General features: G+C 47.7%; 1 protein-coding gene across 18 annotated transcripts in view; it reads left to right on the forward strand.

Annotated features, from left to right (window-relative positions):
• The window catches only part of ZNF536 (zinc finger protein 536), a 489,082-nt gene that overhangs the window by 130,185 nt on the left and 340,458 nt on the right, over positions 1-18,439 (forward strand). For 2 of the 18 annotated variants that reach the window (XM_016935602.4, XM_063800650.1), the window contains exon 1: positions 12,389-18,298. The exons of 13 other annotated variants lie outside the window; for them this stretch is intronic. The gene's annotated coding sequence lies outside the window, so the exon portion shown is untranslated. Of the gene's footprint in view, positions 1-12,388; positions 18,299-18,439 lie in introns of those variants that run through there. 3 more of the 18 variants (XM_009435205.5, XM_054673454.2, XM_512560.8) reach the window with 2 other exon arrangements.

Below are 18,439 nucleotides of genomic sequence, written 5' to 3' on the forward strand. Positions count from 1 at the left end.
TTATTGATTTATTTATTTTCATAGAGATGGGGTCTTGCTCTGTCACCCAGGCTGGAGGGCAGTGGTGCAGTCATGGCTCACTGCAGCCTTGACCTCCTGGGCTCAAGCAATCCTCCCGCCTTGGCGTCCCAACGTATTGGAATTACAGGCGTGATCCATTACACCTGATCATGGCATGCATTTTAAAACATTAACTGCCCTGGCATGCTGTGGGCCTCCTAGAAGATAAAGAACAATTACGTGTTCTGTGGGATTGGCCACATAAAGGTAGGGAGATTTTCCCAGACTGGAAATATACATCCTGGAATAATTTCTGGGTCACATGAACTGGAAGGAGGATTGAGACTTTGTATCCGAAAACAAATTTTGTCCCCTGGAGACCAAGAAAGGGGGCAGGTATTAGAAACAGGCAGAGAACATGTGAGCACCATCCTCCCTGCCTCTCGCTGACTTTCAGGCTCTAGACCACAGGCTTCTTGGGCCCTGAAGTTGAATCCTGCCCCAAGTAGTCTGGACCTTGGATGAGCTGGTTAAGAATGGGTTGGAAGTAGGCTAATTCAGCCCCAGAGCCTTTTCTGGACTTTCAGAGTTTCCTGCTGGGACTCTTGGTGCTTCTCTTCATCAATGCCCTCCCGATTCTTTGCACTGGACACTTGTCCTTTTGGAGTCTTATGTATTAGGCCCTGTTTGTGATGCTGTAAAGAAATACCCAAGGCTGGGTGATTTATAAAGAAAGCAGGTATATTTGGCTCATGGTTCTTCCGGCTGTACAAGCATGGCGCCAGCATCTGCTCAGCTTCTGCAACTGCATGATGGTGATGCATCATGGAGCTTTTACTCATGGTGGAAGGTGAAGGAGAAGCAGGAGCATCACAGGGTGAGACAGGCGGCGAGGGAAGGGGTGGGGCAGGTCCCAGACTCTTAAACAACCAGATCTTATGTGAACCAACTGAGTGAGAACTCACTCATCACCAATGGGATGGTGCTAAACCACTCACGAGGCAGGGTCTCATTGTTTTATTTTATTTTACTTTTTCATTTGGAGACAGGGTCTCACTGTGTCACTCAGGGTGGAGTGCAGTGGCCTGATTTTGGCTCACTGCAACCTCGACCTCCTGGGCTCATGCGATCCCCGTGCCTTAGCCTCCCAAGTAGCTAGGACTACAAGTGCCTCCCACCATGCCTGGCTAATTTTTGTATTTTTTTGTATAGATGTGGTTTTGCCATTTTTCCCAGGCTGGTCTTGAACTCCTGGGCTTAAACCAGGGGTCCCCAGCCTCTGGGCCGTGGGCTGGTACTGTCTGTGGCCTGTTGGTAATTGGGCTGTCAAGCAGGAGCTGAGCTGCAGGGGAGTGAGCGTTACTGCCTGAGCTCCACCTCCTGTCAGTGGCTGCATTAGATTTTCATAGGATCCCAGGCCCTATTGTGAACTGCGAATGTGAGGGATCTAGGTTGCGTGCTCCTTATGAGAATCTAATGCCTGATGATCTAAAGTGGCACAGTTTCACCCGAAACTCTCACCGCCTCCCAATCCATGGAAAAGTTGTCTGCCACAAAACTGGTCCCTGATGCCAAAAAGCCTGCGGACAGCTGGCTTAAGCATCTACCTGCCTCTGCCTCCCAAAGTGCTGAGATTACACATGTAAGCCACTGTGCCTGGCCCAGAGTGCCACTCTTAAGCACTGATTACATAAACATTGAGGCAACCATTGGTAACTGAATGAATCACACACATCAGACAATGATTTCATCTCCCACCACAATGTAGATTTCCAGAGAGCTCTTTGCAAAGATTGGAGGCAGAATTTCAGGGCATGGTTGTCCAGCCTTCTATAGCTTTATCCTTTAGAAAGACCTCATGTTCGGGTTGGGAGGCCCAGTGACTTCCAGAAGGAAAGGCACTCAGAGCCTATAGAACCCTCCTTTTATGTAACAGACAAACTGTGTCCCAGGCACTTGCAGGACTCTGGGGACCCTGGGCAGTCTGCACTTCAGGTGCTGATCCTGCGGTGGGCTGGGCTGTCCCGAGTCAGCCCCTCCATCCTGGTACAGATGAGTGAGTCAACATCCTTCCCGCAGCAGTAATTACCTTAGTTAAATGCTGCAGGAGCGGTACTTTGGGAGCACAGAGGAGGGAGTGAATAATTGTAATTTCTATGTGATAATGATGATAAGCCATGCACATGTCTATGGGGCTTTGCATCATATTCGATCTTCACCATGAGATCTCTGGGCTTTTGGAAGAAAAGATCCCAGCAAACTCCTCTGTAGCTGCTGAATGAGATTGGTATGTAAGGTCCCATGGTGGACACTTTCCCAGGGAGAAAATCAAAATCAGAGATAATTTTAACTCTAGAGAAAAGATAGAGTGGAGCTCATTCTGGCATGTGCATTTTTTGATATCATCTCAATTAATCCTCCCAAATCCCCTAGCAGGTAGTAGATAGTATGATTCATTCCATTTTCCAGATGTGGGATCTGAGGCCAGAGAAGTGGCCTGCCTCAAACCTGGGAGGGCCAGGTCTGAGCATAGCTCTTCCTGACCTCAGAGCCCGATCCCTTCTTCCTGCCTCAAACCTGGTGGTTCAAGCATGGATCTTCCCAATTTTAGAGCCTGAACTCTTAGCTCTTGCACTGGGTACAATGTTGGACAAGACAGACAAGGGCCCTGTCCTCAGAGGACTGATATTATGGGGGTTGAGGGTGGGGAGCAGTAAACAAGGAAACCAGTGGATATGATGACATCACAGAGCAATAAATGCATAAGAAAATGAAGCAGGAGAATGGGTGGGGTAGGACAGGGGTAGTATCTGTACTTGAGAGAGGGTAGGTGGTCAGGGGAGGCCCCCCTAAGGAAGGGACGCTGGCAGCTAGAGGTCTGGAGGACATGGAGGGGCCAGAGCAGGGTGAAGTTCTGGGAAGAGCATTGGAGCAGAAAGAACAGCATGTGCAAAGGCCTCATGACGGGGAAGAGCGTGGCATGTCTAAGGGACAGCGTGTAGGCCAGCATGGCCAGACAGTGATCCCTGGGGAGAGGATGGGTGGGGTGGAGGGCCTTTATCAGGCGTGGCTTTGTAGGCCATGCTGATGAGTGTGAACTTTCATGTTTAACCAGAGGGAGTGTCTTGAGAAACCCTTTTCGGGTGCGGAGATGCTCCTAGGTGCCAGAAATGAGTGGCTTGGATTGGCTCTTGGTGGCCTTCATTTTCCTCTGGAGGGATGAGCTGGTGATTTGTCCAAAGCTGGGAATTAGGGATTTCAGGCTCTTTGGTGCAAGAAAGATGGGCAGCAGCACTGGGGACCCTGCTCTTGAAGCAGCAGGGCCCATGGTAGCTCCTCAGGCCCTGGCATGAGCTTTCTGTGCAGCCCCGGGAGGCCTGAGCCTCCCAGCTGTGGGCGCTTGGGGAGAGTGACAGGCAGAGGGCTTCTGGAAGGTATCACAGGCCGCTTAACTCCTCTCACCTCAGGTCCCACATCAGCCCACAGAGTCCAGCTGGGCTGCCCTGCCCAACTATTGCTCACCTCTTCCTTGTACAGACTCTGCTTCTTCCTTTGATCAGGGAGCCTTGGTCTGGCTAAGTCTGTGCCCAGAAGAGAAGAGTGACCCTCAGGGAGTTGCAGACATCTCCTGTTCACTGCAGGGAAACTGGGTCATTATGGGTCATCATGGGTCATCATGCACGCAGGGTGAGTTTAAGGGTAAAGAGTCTTGGTGCTTATAGTTCAGGCCTCTTTCCCTTGGGCAGTGCAGGTATTATTGCCAAGTGGTACTGTCCTCCTGAATTCTAGATCATTCCTAGGCTCATGGAACCCTTGGGTTAGCAGAAACCTTTATGATCAAAGCCACCTTCCTTTTATGGGTGAGAAGACTGGGGCTCAGAGAGGGTAAGGGACTGGCCCGGGATCATACAGCAAATCATTAGCAGAGCCAGAACCAGAACCCACGCATTTATGTTTATGTCCAGCTCAGTTCTCACCTGAACACACTAGGCCCTCCTCACCTCCCCCGGGATGCCCAGGCAGATCCAGACAGTTTGGGGGCCACTTGTGGTAAACTGAGGCTCCAGCTTGTGTCTGGGTGGTGGGGTTTGTGTCTTCTCCATCTCAGTAGCTCTCACAGCCCCTAGGGTCATTCCTGGCCCACTGAGTGGTTAGCAATCACTGTTGTGTTGATTGACTAGCCCCCTTGCTTCTGAAACTTGTAATCATTAGAACTTGTTGCATTGTGGTTTAAGCAAACTAAATATATGACAAATCCACATTTCTTTCTGAATTTTCTGATATGCAGGAATGGCAAGACCCAAGGTCTGTCCAAGTCTAACTTGTGTCAATACTCGGGATGCAATCAGGCCAGGACGCTGGCCCTGAGTTTCTGGTATCTGGACAGGTGATTTCGGATGCCCTTCAGGGTTTCCAGCAGGCCCATTTTAGGGTCAGACCATGAAAGTTTTGGACAAAGACAATCAAGGCTGAAGCAGCTCAGGCTGGGGCACGTTTTGGACTCTGCTCCTGAATGTGTTCCTATGGCCCACCCTGTCACTGTGTGACCTGGGCAGGTCTCTTCCCTCTTGGGGAGCTGTCATAGCCCCAAATTCAGAGTGCAATTGGTAAATGCATGGAGCTGAGTGTGCACACAGCAGCCTGGGGAAAGCCGGCCCATCAAAAGGGACCGCCACTACCACCTAGCTTCCATCCACTGCAGCCGCCTAGGAGTGTGGGCCGAGTTTGTCCAGGTTTTCGGAGTTTTAAAAGTCAGAAAAAAAGGAATCCAGTTCTTTTTAAAATTTTGTCTCTGTTGTTGGTAACAAATTCAAGTTTTCAAAACACTTTGTGTAAACACAAGTGTGTGTGTGGACTGGCTGGAGCTGGGGACTGTATTTGGTGATTCCTGAGCACAGGGGCAGACACAGTGTGCATGGTGTGGGGAGGGCTCTCTGCAAGGAGTGGCCAGTGCGGCCCTGAGCTGTCCCCGGGACAGCCTGGTCTGGAGTGTATGAGGTGCAAATGGCTTGGAGCATTGCAGGTCCCTGGCCCCACGCTTCTCCTGGCCCTGAGTTCTCCTGCTGCTGAATATGGCTGCGCCACGGGGAGGCCAGCGACCGTTCCTGACTGCATGGGGTAAGGCCATTGATCAGATGTGGGCAGCAATGCAGAAGTCCCTATCTTCTGGGGGAGGCAGTCAGGATGCCCCTCTGCAGGCATCTGGTTCCACCTTCCTTCCTGTCTCCCCGGCACCTGAGTTACAGGGTGCCCACCCATCCTATCAATGTCGGCAGTGGGGATGAGGGAGGGGATGGCCAAGTTCCATCCTTGTGGGCAGTTGGACGACCCCTCCCCACACCACTTGGGTAAGGGCTGCTTGGGAAAACACTTCCGCCTCCCCTGAGTCTGATTCCGCCCTCACGTGTAGCCCCCTCCCCACACCACTCGGGTAAGGGCTGCTTGGGAAAACACTTCCGCCTCCTCTGAGTCTGATTCCGCCCTCACGTGTAGCTGATCCACTGACTTTTCTCCCCTTCATTTGGTGGAGGTCCTGATCCTCCACCATGCTGACTGAAGCTTTCTCTGGGCTGCAACTGGACAGGGGCAGTTGACCCAGGGCCTACATTGACCCTGGGACAGGCGGAAGGACAAGATGCTTTCTGTGGTATGAGGCCACCCGCTGAGTGAGAGAAAGTGTCAGGGTTGCCCTGCCCACCTATTGCTCACTTCTTCCTGGTCCAGACTCTTCTCCTTCCTCAAAGGGAGCCAAAGACCTCAGCTTCCCCCATATGAAGAGTCTGCGGGTCAGAGAGGCAAGCAGATGGCCCAGCATCTTCAGAGCTGGGGGAGGAGATCGGGGCAGGCCCCCAGATAGCTGCTGAACATTTCCTCCTACCGAAAGTACCACGCAGCGAGCTTGGGCGTAGTGAAAGTGCTTGGGAAGGGGTCGGCTCGGCTCCGGGCCTCACCTCCTGTTGGCCCCTGCCCGGCTCCCTTGATTTCTGTACTCTCCCTTCATCCTGTTCACATGCAACATGGAGTTTCTGTGTGTGTAATATTATTTGTTTTTATTTCTGTAATCCCTTTATTGTTTGCACAACTGCTGTCAGACTGTTGCCTGAAAGTATCACAGGATAATTGCAGAACGCCTGCATAAGTAATTTCTTATGAAATCGGGCCTTGTCTGCATATAAAATTGTTTTTTGTTGCTGCATGCATGGACTTTATTATATCGAGGCTGTTTACAGGGCTTGCACCTTTCCCACAGGCCACAGAGATGGGAGTGTCTGATGCTGGGAAATAATGAAACACGATCAGTATTCTTTTTTGGTCAGATGACATTTCTGGAAGGTGATAGTCGGTCTGACGCGGTCAGAAAGAGCCTGGCCTTGGAAGGAGGGAAGGCGTTTGCTGAAATGGGGACTCGGGGTCCGACTTCCCAGGCTTCTGCTGGGGAAGGCCACTGGCTAAGCCCGCCTTGCACTGGGCATTTCTTCTGACCACATTTCTGCGATATTAATGGTGTGTGGTAGTGAAAGAAATGTGTTTTATTCTCGAGTCTAACCCTGCTGTTATCAAAGTAACTTCCAGCTTATTAGCGACAAAGGACTTTTCTCCTCTCTGCTGCCCTGTTCGCCAGGGCTTCCTGAATTAAACTGCTGTTTCCTGTCCTTTATATGCATGACCACATCTGGGTAGCCTGCTCACAGCCCTGCTGCTTAATAACAATCACCTTCCCTTTCAGTCTCTGTTGATTGTTTCTAATTCACTCTGACAGATAGTGCCTGACAACTTGCCGGCTTTTCCCTCCCTCCGTGACCTGAAGTTACTCACAGCACTTATATAGTCTGTCATTTTTAATATTTGATTTCATTTTAAGTTATGTGTTTTACTGAGAAGATGAAACCAAAAAAAAGGGGACTTGTAATGGAACATAAATTTAACCCTTCTTGCCATTCGGCACCCGACGGGAGAACTCTCCCTGTGTGCCTGGGCGACAGCTTCTCCTTTTCTGGAATCCTTGATGCTGCTGCTGCTGCTGGATTTTCTTCTCTTTCCTTCCTTCTTTTTTTCTCTTCTTTTTCTTTTTTCTTTTCTTTTCTTTTTTTTAAGCCTTCTTTTTTTCATTTCTGGAAACAAAAGCTTTATGTCGTTTTTTTTCCCTTTAATGGGGCTTGATTACTTTATGGAGCTAATTATGGTGCTTTTTGCTTTGTAATGAGGGTCCAATTGTTAGAGATTTGGGGGGCTTTGCTATGGAGGGAGGGCATCCGGGGAGAGGACTGGCGAAGTGGAAATGACTGGCTTCCATGAAGGCGTCAAACACGCGCCATGGACCCTTCTTTTTGGAGGTCTTTCCCTTTGTGCCAGCTGTTGGTGCAGAGAAATGCCACTTCTCTCTGGGCTTGGGATGTGCCACTCAGAGTAGGACCTTCCAAAGAGTGGGGACCAGGTGGGTGGTGGGGTTGAGCCTGGACGTAAATTTCTTCTGCCACGTTCACTCTGAATCTGCCCCTGCGGGCGGCCTGGCAAGGCAGGCGTCCTCCGGGGTGGGGTGGGTGGGGCAGGCATCCCACATCACTTCAGGGTCCACTCCGCTGTGACTTTGCCTTTTGTTTGACATAAGACAAAGGCTCCTGTGTCCCTCTTGGCCCTTCAGAGGTCGAGAGCTGTGAGGCCGTGCATTAGGTCAGCTTTGCAAATAGACACCACCAACTAAAAAAAGAGGCACATTAACCCATGACGCCTCACTGCTGCCGCTGGTCCTACTGCGGGTGTCTGTCTGTTTCACACAGTGGGGCACGGGCAGTTGAGAAAGTGCAGGAAGAGAGATCTGGGTTGGATCTCAGTTTGAAACATTTCAACTTCACCATCGTCCATGGCCCAGCCTCCCTGGAACCAAAGCTCCTCTGAGTCTGGGAGCTGCCACTCTCAAGGCTCTGTCCAAGGGTTTTCAGATACTTGCAGTGGCAATTGTGCCAGGGGCAGAGGTGTGCCAGTCCTCCAGGCAGAGGCGGGCGGCTTTCCTAGTGAGCTCCGGAAGATGAGAGCCGCATCTCAACACTTTGTTGTAAAGGTAGTCAGCTGGGAACAGCGTGATGCAGTCTGGTCCTCTAGGAGGCCACTTTGCAGAAAGTACTAGGCTTGGACTCCAAAGAAGCAAAGGGCCTCCAGGTAGGGCTGGCTCCGCTGTCCATGGTGCAGACATTCCGGCCACCTCCCTGCTGTTCTACGACTCTTGGCTCCAGGCCTGTGGAAGGAAGTCCTGCAGGGGCCAGCTACTCCTGTCTTGGCCCAGCTACTCCCACCATGACTCATTTGCCTGGAGAGTTTCCTTTGCCAAGCCTACTCCTTCAAGAACCTTGGTCCTTGCAGGACTTCCTTCCACAGGCCTGGAATGTTTGAGGTTTAGCCTCCAGCAAGGCCAAATCAAGATTTTTTCTTTCTCCTCCCCACAAAGGACTGTTGGGCTTACCATTGGTTCTTGGTTCTTGTTTATGAGTGTGAGAGGCCAGGGGCAGTGGCTCACACCTATAATCCCAGCACTTTGGGAGGCCGATGTGGGCAGATCACAAAGTTGGGAGTTTGAGACCAGCCTGGCCAATATGGTAAAACCCCGTCTCTACTAAAAATACAAAAATTAGCCAGGCGTGGTGGTGCGTGCCTGTAGTCTCAGCTACTTGGGAGGCTGAGGCCAGAGAATCGCTTGAACCCGGGAGGCAGAGGTTGCAGTGAGCCGAGATTGTGCCACTGCACTCCAGCCTGGGCAACACAGCGAGACTCCATCTCAAAAAAAAAAAAGTGTGAGAGAAATTGGGGTTTGAAATTAAGGAAAAACTTTGATGTGGCTCTCGTGCAGCAGGTCTTTATCTATGACGTGGTGGGCTGGGACAAGCTCCCTAGAACTCTAGGCTGACAAGAGGAGAGGGACACAGTATTTCCCGACCTATTCCCCACCTGCCCAGAGCGCTGCAATCCAGATCTTCTGTGCAGCCAGCATCGGCAGCATGTATGTTCAGTTAGCATTGAAGTCTGGATGACCCTCGGTGGCACTGCTGTTGTGACCCCTTGAGTTTTCTCAGGAGGCAGCCTATCACCAGGGCTGTGGATTCGCGGGGCCCTGAGAATTCATTGACAACTGAGCCTAAAAGGACGTTGCCTGTAGGGAAGTAAGGTGAGCACTTTTTCAGTACACTCTGAGCTGGCAGAAGCATACACAGAGCCTGGCTACTCTACCCGGAACCACCATCCTAGGCAATGATGGGCTACAGCTACAGACGGGAAGAACCTACACATCACAAACCACATCGCAAAGTAGAACACAACCAGTGCCACCTCCGAGATTCAATGGAGAGCCGTGAATTCTCAGGCGAGATGGAGAGATCAGTTAATAAAAGCAATAAGAATAAATTGTTGACTGATAATAAAGGAGCTAATAATTGTTGTGTACTTCCTCTGTGCTCAGCACTGTGCAATCATTTAAAGAGAGGAAAAACTGGGCTAGTTTTGAGGCCAGGAAGAGCTTCATGGAAGGGCTGGCCTTGGAGCTGGACCTTGAGGGACCAGGAAAATATTCACCAATCGAGATGGGAGAAGGCAAGAGAGAAGCTTCTTGCAGAAGGCAGGGGTTTGTCAGATGCATTTGCAGATTTGGGAGGGGGAATTGAAGTGGTCATTCCCGGCAGAGGCAAGAGAGGGGGAATCTGGAAAAACTGAGGGCAGATAGGTGTGTTGGAGAATGTTAAGCATCTCTGTTTCATTGGAACTTAGGATACAGGTGTGAGATGTATAGGATATAGCATAAGAGCAGGCAAGCGTGGAGGTGTAGGCTGGAGCCCCACGATGAACAAAGCTGTGTGCCCAATTAAGGTATTTGTGACACACTGGGATATAGCCAAGAATGGAGCTGCTAGAAAACCATTTGCTGAACTGACACAGGGAAAGTGGGAATGGGAGAAAGAGAATCACCCCAGCCAGGCACAGAGGCTCATGTCTGTAATCCCAGCATTTTGGGAGGCTGAGGTGGGCAGATCACTTGAGCCTAGGAGTTCAAGACCAGCTTAGACAACATAGGGAGACCCCATCTCTACAAAAAAATACAAAAATTAGCTGGGCATGGTGGCGTGCACCTGCAATCCTAGCTACTCGGGAGGCTGAGGTGGGAGGATGGCTTGAGTCCAGGGGTCAGTGAGCCAAGATCCCGCCATTGCATGCCAACTTGGATGACAGAGAAAGATCCTGTCTTAAAAAATAAAAATAAAAGAGAATCACCTCACCAGCCTCTTGCAGAACTTGCTGTTGCCTTTCTCTTGATTGAGGCTTATAGTGACTGCAGGAAGAAAGATGGAAATTGGGACAGGCTAAGTTTGGGGTGTCCAGAAAGTGTCCAGCCTGCACAGGGTGCATTGCAGGCAGTCCCAGCACGCTCTCAGGCCAGGGCATGAACTGTACACAAGCAACTTGGCCTTAAGATAACAGCAAAAAGTGATGACTCTTTAGAAAAGAAAAACACCCTTTATATTCATCAGGGTCATATGTGTTTTTCTTTTCATATGTATACAAAAGAGGTACTTTGGGTGATACAAGGGGTATATGCCAATGTCAAGAGCAGGCAAGAACAATGGAACAATTAGCAGATTCATCAGTTCTCCTGCTTATACTTCAGTTCCAAGAGTAAAATGTTAGTTTGTTCAACTCTGCGCTTTACGCCTTGATCACAGTGTGAAAAGTGTTGACTAAGCTTAGCTTCCTGGTCAGAGGGTCAAGACCCGTGGCTTTTAAACATGCTTATATGAAATCCAAACATTCATGGTCACTAGTGATCTGAAATCAAGGCACAACTTATGAAACGAACACGTAATTATCTTGTTTACTCAGGGTATAAATAGAGTTCATGCATTTTAAAATTTTTCTTCCTGAAAAGGACTTTCGCCAGCATTTGGTCTTTAGATAGGCATGTGCTCTCTCTCTCTCTGTCTCTCTTTCTCTCTGTCTCTCTGATGCTCTTGTCCTTTCTCTTCTTCATCTTTTTCCTCCTGTCCCTGTTCCTCCCCAAACTTTCCTTCTCCCCTCCCCTCTCTGTTGTCTTTCTCTCTTCCCTCTCTCTTCCTCCCCCTCTCTCTCCTTTAGAAGGGAAGGGACTTGCTAGTGCTTGTTGCCCCTGCAAGAGGCAGGAACAGCCATTGCAGTTCTTTCTAGGAGTATTTCCTGCTTCCCACACAGCTTTGGTGGGGGGAAGATGCTGCCCAGGGAATCCCTGGTGTGCTTGAACATACCATTGCCACTTCTACGAATGCAGGCAAGGGCCACGAAGCCCACGTCTGCTTCGGACAACCCAGCTGACCACCAGGTCCCGTGTAGCAAGGACTCCCGTGGAGGTAACCTTCCCAGGCACTCCCTGCGAGGCTCTGCTTCTGCGGGGAATGCGAGGACTGACTCCTTAGCTCTAAGCTGGCCACTTCCAGCATTCCCACACCTAATTTTGGAGTTTTTCCAGAGTGAGAACCACCTGCTTGTGGACTTTAATAGTTTTTAAGTAGGCACACTTTTTCCCATAACATATTATATTTAGCTTTGTCCTGGATAATAATAGCTACGAAATCTCTGGTTGAATTTGCCAGTTATATATTTTTCATATGAAACATCAAAATAGTTATATAAGCCTTCATTTTTTTAAAAAATAGGAGTTTCTCGATGTATCATCTGAAATCTTGCTATGTGTCTGGTGATCTCTGTGCAACTTTGGGGCACTGTTTGGGATTTTCATATCTAGCCGGGTTCTTGGAATCTAGTGCAAGGAAGTCACCCCCCCGAACCCCTGAGGAAGCCCCACGCCAACTCCTCCAGCCCACAGTAAGTTCTCCTCTGTCTTCATGGTCCTTCCCTTTGAATCCCTAATTGCCATTTAATCACGTGCCGCTCTGGTCACATCTGACAACACTGTGAGCGGCTGCTGGGCAATGCTTTCTGGCTCTGTCACTTTCCCTTCTAAATTGCAAGACTCTTGAGAGTGGGCACCATGTTGTTCCGTGTCAGGCAAAGTGCCTGGTCAATTGAGCTAGCTGTCAGTCTGTCTATCTATCTATTATCTACCTATCATATCTATCTATCTATCTATCTATCTATCTATCTATCTATCTATCCATCTATATATCTATATCTATCTCCTTCCTTCCTTCTTTCCTTCCTTCCTTTATTCATTCCTTCCTTTCTCCTTCTCTCCTTCCCTTCCTTTTCTCTCTAGATCTATCATCTTATCTGTCAATCTATCTATGTATTTAGCATCTCTCTATGTATTTAGCATCTCTCTATATACGGATAGATCTATTTACCTTTCTTCCTCTCTAGATCTATCTATTTATCATTTGTCTATCTATCTATCTATCTATCTATCTATCTATCTATCATCTATCCATCTATCCCCTATTTTCCCTTTCCACTCCCTCTCTTCTCTTTCATCTTACTTGATGAGCCAGGTACTGTTTTTGGCCCTGAGAATGTAGCAGAGAACAAAACAGCCACAGTCCCTGCCCTCTTGTAGCTGACATTCCAGTTGGAGGAGTCAGGCAATAAATACATAAATACTATTCTATAGGAAGAAGCTAGAACACCATTTGTTAGGGCAAATGCCACACCAAGTGTTCAAACAGGGGGATCTGAAGCTGAGGGACTGAGGGCTGACTGAGACTGTGTGATAAGGGAAGGCCCTCTGGGGAGGAGACACTGAGTCCCATGAGGATGGCAGCGCCTGGACAGGGGACACAGCAGGTGTAAAGGCCCCAGGGCAGTGACAGCCTGGATGAGTTTGAGGAGCAGAAAGAAAATGCAATAAAAGGATGACACTTATTTGGTTTCAACTTCGACAAGGGTCAGTTTTTCCATTTCTCACTTGCTAGGGGCAGTGGCCCCTTTTCCATGGAAGAAAGTCTGACCTCTCACCTCTGAAAGACCCTCCGCCACATCCCTTCTGCTGGGGTGCTTGGGACGTTCCGTGCTGTTCCCTTGCAGGGTTGGAGGGCGGGAGGGGAGCTTGCCGTGGTGAGGCCACCGCTGACATGCTAATATTTCATTTTAATCTTGAGTGCCAGGTTACTTCCTGAATGAAGTGTCTCAGACAAGGCTCTAACTTACATGAAATAAAAGAGTTTAATGCTAATTACACATCATCTGACTACCAAAGCCATATTTATTGATGGTCTAAAAACACCATTGAGGTGGATGGACTGGGTATCTGTCTTGGCTAGAAATGCACCTGGAGTCCCTTTAGACTCCTTTGCAATTCATGCCTGCACGCCCCATGCATGGCAAAGCCCAGGGCACGTGGATGTGGAATGCAGGGAGCTGGAGCGATCCCTTTGGCTTTCTCTACCAGTTGGATAGATCAGAGCCTTCAATGCCCATTTGATTCAGGAAGGCGGGGTGGAGCCCAAGCTCACCTTTAGCCCCCAGGAAGTGCTGGTGATGCTGGTCCCGTGACAGCAGCACAGTGAGACATGAGAGTCTGGAGTAGCTGAGGGGCAAGCGCTCTCTGATCTTGGCTCCTGGCCTCACAGATCACAGGGAATGACACCGACAAGTAGAGCCTTGCACTTCACTGTCTTGCCTACCACCTCGATCTCTCTCTTCTCCTTTTCCTTCTTCCTGTGTCCCAGTCCTTCCTCCTGCACCTTCCCATGTCGGTTTTGCTGTGGGCTCTCCAAGGCTAAGCACAGCATTTTCTCATGCTTGTTAAAGTATCCATTGCACAGCTGGACCACCATCTCCCACCCTGTGCCTTGGTTCTGGTTGTCTGAACTTCATGCCTGGTCTCCCCACCTAGACTTTGAGCCACTGAAGGGCAGAGCCTCTGTCCCTCCCTCCTACTCCTGTCCCTCCTGGGTTCCCAGATTCTTCTTGTGATGACAAGGTGGAAGCATATACTCCCCCACTCTCTGCAAGCAGAGACTCACGGAGGGCAGAGCTGGCTGCAGCAGCCACATGTTGATTGAACGTGGTGGGGTGGGGCCCGAAACACAAGTCGTGTTCTTCCAGTCCATCCTCCAGCTTCTCCTTAGCGTATCTTCTTTTGACCATATCTTTCCTCTCATCAGCATTCTCTGAATGGTGCACACTACGGCTGCAAAACTCTAGTTGCCAAATGTGAAGTGTCACCAAATCCTCTCCCTCCATCTGTCTACACAGAAACCTCACTACCTCGCTTGCCTTTGCCCTTTGCACCTGAAGTCACACGGACGTCCTGTTGATGTGCCTGCGAGGGCAACAGCATTTCCATCAGTGTCTGAGGTTGTGACCACCTGGAGAAGGCACCCTGGTGGCTGTCCATGGGGAATGTGGGTTTAATGATGCTAGAGCTTTGGATTTTTCAAGCAAAAGCAGGAATCTCTATTTTTACATGAAACTCAACAAGTTGATGACCCTTACATATCTTTGCTTAAATTGCCATGTGAGCCACACAAGTTATGAGTTGGTGGAATTCAGCGAGCAGACCTCAAGGTGTGGCCTCTGGTACAAACCAACTGTAGGGAGGATTCCATGGATTCGACAGCGGAGAATCTCGCCGGGTCCAAGGGAGGGGACTGGTGGAGGCTGAGTCCTCAGCTGCTCCGCTTGCTTGGTGAAGGAGTATCACATGGACAGGGCTTTGAGGACTCAGAAGCCATTTTGCAAACGTAGACCCTGATGTGGCTCTCAGGCCTCAGGAAAACTCATTCTTTATACCAGCTTGTCTGTAGCCCACCTATAATTAGCATCTGAAATTTCTAAATGAACTGCCTGATCCAGTAAATTTAGCAAACTTGTTGTGAAGTGTTACCAAATCATCTCCCTCCAACTGTCCACGCAGACGCCACACTACCTTGCTTGCCTTTGCTCTTTGGAACTGAGGCGCTTATGTGCACTGTCTGGCAGCCACGCAGACATCCCATTTATGTGATCTATAATGAGTTTATTAGTGTTTCACTGCCTTGTTGCTATTAAGTTTTATCAGTTTCAGCTTCAAGAGCACAAGGTTAAATTTTCAATAGAGTTTTCGCAAAGTTTAAGTGGGATTAAGATTGTTAAAAATATGTCCAAATGGTGGAAACATGTATTTGGTTTGATGATACTATTTCTGCCCACTCAAGGATTTTGATCTCTTATTTATAAATGTAACACTTTTCTGAAAACCAGAATGGTAGCACAGGGCTCGGATTTTCTTTTTGCAAATGAAACATGAATGCATTAAATGTGGAGGATCACACTGAAGCTGTGTCAACTGAGTCCGACCCGTCTGCGATTGTGCAGTCTAGATGTTGCTGTCACTGTCCCGGGGTGTGGTTTTGACTGGCTGTTGCTTTGACCTGGCAAATAAAAATTGTAAAGGAAAAGACAAAATTCTTCCACAAATTGCAAAGGGATGAATTATGACATTATTTTCTCCCTGTACCATAAGATAAGCAGGTTCTCCTCTGAAAATACGTGTGTGCATAATTGGATATTGTTAACCTGGGTCTGTTCTGTAATTCTTGAGCAATTTTTTTTTTAGAAGGAAACCAACTCAGGAGTTTCTTCAGTGGCTGCAATCAGAATAAAGTGGTTCCACTTTTAGGTTAAGAGAAAAAAAAAACAGTAATAGGCTGGGCTGCTATTATGGAAAGTTTATTATTATTGGTACATAAGCTAGCTGGGGGTTTAAGCACAGAGCAGTTGGATAATTTAGCTAGCTCCTGGATCCAATTAAAAAAAATCTATGTTGTGTCCACAGTGGGGGGATGGCCATCGCTGAGAAAGCACTCTAGCGTGGATGGTGACACACCTGTGGCATTCTCTTGGTTATACGCAGTTTGGGATGCAGAATGCTCTAAATCCTCTCATTACTGCCTTAGAGAAGGCAGACACTTCAAACAGTTCTCCATTTATCTGAGATTACCAGTTAAACTCGTTAAAAAGCAACTATGGCTTGTTCACTCAATTGGCTGTTGGGAAGATTTCCGTGTTCTGTAGCAATGGCGACAGCGTGGCTTTGATTAGTGGAGTGCTATACTTTTTAGGGGAGACCTTTTCTAACTTAATTTATGACTCTGGTTGAATGGCGTCTGTGCTGGGGTATTACGTATTTCCCCAACTATTGTACCTGATGTCAATAAAGGTGCATTTAGGGAAATTTGAACTAAAACCCCAGGGTGTTTTTGTTCTTTGGGGAAGCAATGCGCCATAAACATTTTGAACTTGAGCCAACAACCTCCCCTGACCATGATTGCAAATTACTGTAGAATGTATGGATTGCTGGCGGAACACTATTTGAGGAAACCTGTATTTTATAGAATGTCACTTTCATGCACAATCCAGGCAAAACAGAGGGGAAAAAAACTAATTTAAACAGCAGACAGTGTTCTCTTGAATGAAGATTATGACAAAAAATGTTATAAAAATCAAGCTCTAAATATGGCTTTTTATTTAATCATTATTACATCAATCATCAATATCAATACTTAACAGCAAGCTGATAATGTAGCCAGTAGGTGAAACAGCTATTAAAAAGTGTAAAAAAATGATTAATCAGATACGGGGGGTATTAATGCCCTCCAATTATTAAATGATAAGTACATATTTTTGGAAGTGTTTGTTTTTAATAGTCAACTGTAATATTAGTTTGCAAAAATGTAATTGCTTCTTAATTTTGCATTTTAGCTTCTTTGTGCTGGGTACAAAGGTAGTATATTTCTGTAGTTATTGTTTGCAGCACTCCGTGTAAAAAATCACGTTCATTTCAAGAAGCTGTTATGGTATTGATTGTGGTAAAGACTTCCATTAACTGACCAATCTAAATCTCATAAGTGATGTCAGGATAGTTATGCATTTGCTTGGTTCAAGTATTCAGCCATTATGTTAGAATGCAGGCAGTGTCTGAATATGGCTGTTAAATTATTTCTAAATACCGAACCAGAACAGCTTAACAGTTCTGCAGTTTGAGACTGACACAAAAATGACAATCTGCCACCTCTTTGTTTTTTAAATATTAACGCTGTATTGGGATAGTATTTTTGGAGTAAAAACCTGTGGCACGAGAGGATAAGTGACATAAACAAAGGCAGCTGGGCTTCATGAAATAATGGAACAATAAGGCCCTTGCAGCCGCTCTCATCACTCCAGTATGTTAATTAGCATTCTGTTGTGGCCGCAACACTGAAAACATGTAATCTGTATTGGTGTACAGTACAGCTGTGAACACACATCCTTTTTTGTGAGTCCCTGGAGTTAGCCTTGCCATTGGCATATGCGTTTGGGCCAAAAGTCAAGCCATCACCACTAAAATAGCACACCATAGCAGCAAAATGTCATTTGTCTTTTCTTGTTTTTTTTTTTTTTTTTTCTCTCCCCTCAATGCCACATGCTATCCAGTGATGTAATCTAGTATCACTGCATCTGCCTCCCTGCTGTATTTTTGCAGGAGGGTATCTGGATATCTGTAGGGGAAAGGAGGGGGCATTGCCAGCCAGCAGGAGACGGAAAAGGCAGCAGCCCCAAAAGAGTCAAATTAGAAAATAAATTATTTCTTTTTGCATTATATGTTTAAATGCATATATAGAGAATATATATATGCATATATATGTGTGTGTATATATATAAAGAGAGAATATATATACATTGAAGAATCTATGCATTTAATATCTGCCACCTTTTTGCATAGATTCTTCCTTAAGTGTCATGAAACTAGAATCCGCTTCTTGTTTTCGTAAGGTAAAAGAAGGGCAGTTAATTTCAGCACCAAGGCTTGGAGGAAATGAGACCTAAGAAAAAAGAATCAGAGTAAACTTTACCCTTATTTATCATTTCTATTTAGAACAGGGTGGACAGTCTTTCATGCATGTACTTAGGATGGGATTGGCTCTTCCCATTTCAGAGCTGACAAAACTGAGGCTGAGGCATGGTCCAAAGATGGGCCCTAATTGCAGGGCCTTTCTGGCCTCTGTAGAGAGAGAGTGAAAACAATTGGTCATTTTGAGGGAAAGGGGTTAGCACCAGTGAGCAGAGGCAGTTAGTAGCTGGGAGCAGTGACTCCAGCCTTCAGAGGCAGGACTCAGAAAGGCCTCTCTTGTGTGATTTTGCTGCTCACACGTGGCCTGCTGGGAGCCGCCCCTGGTACTGCCGGGACACGGCCCTGGGATCTTGCTGAGGCCAGCTTTGGAACAGGGGAGGTGAGTCTGGAGAAGAGAGTTTCCACGTTGTCATCATAGGATCTGGACTCAAGTGACCAAAACCTTGCTTGGATTTTTACCTGATGAAGTTTGGCTTGAAAAGTGAAAATGGTTCCATTTCCATTTTCCCTGTTCTCAAGGTAATTCAGCTTTCTTTGTGTGTGCGTGTGTGAGTGTGTGCAAGTGTGTGTGCGTGCAGTCTCCCCAGTATAGAACACCCACACACGCACACACCCACATGCAGACACGCACATACTCATGCATGGATTCTTGTTCACGAA

This window comes from Pan troglodytes, chromosome 20, assembly GCF_028858775.2.
Source record: "Pan troglodytes isolate AG18354 chromosome 20, NHGRI_mPanTro3-v2.0_pri, whole genome shotgun sequence".
Lineage (NCBI taxonomy): Eukaryota > Metazoa > Chordata > Mammalia > Primates > Hominidae > Pan > Pan troglodytes.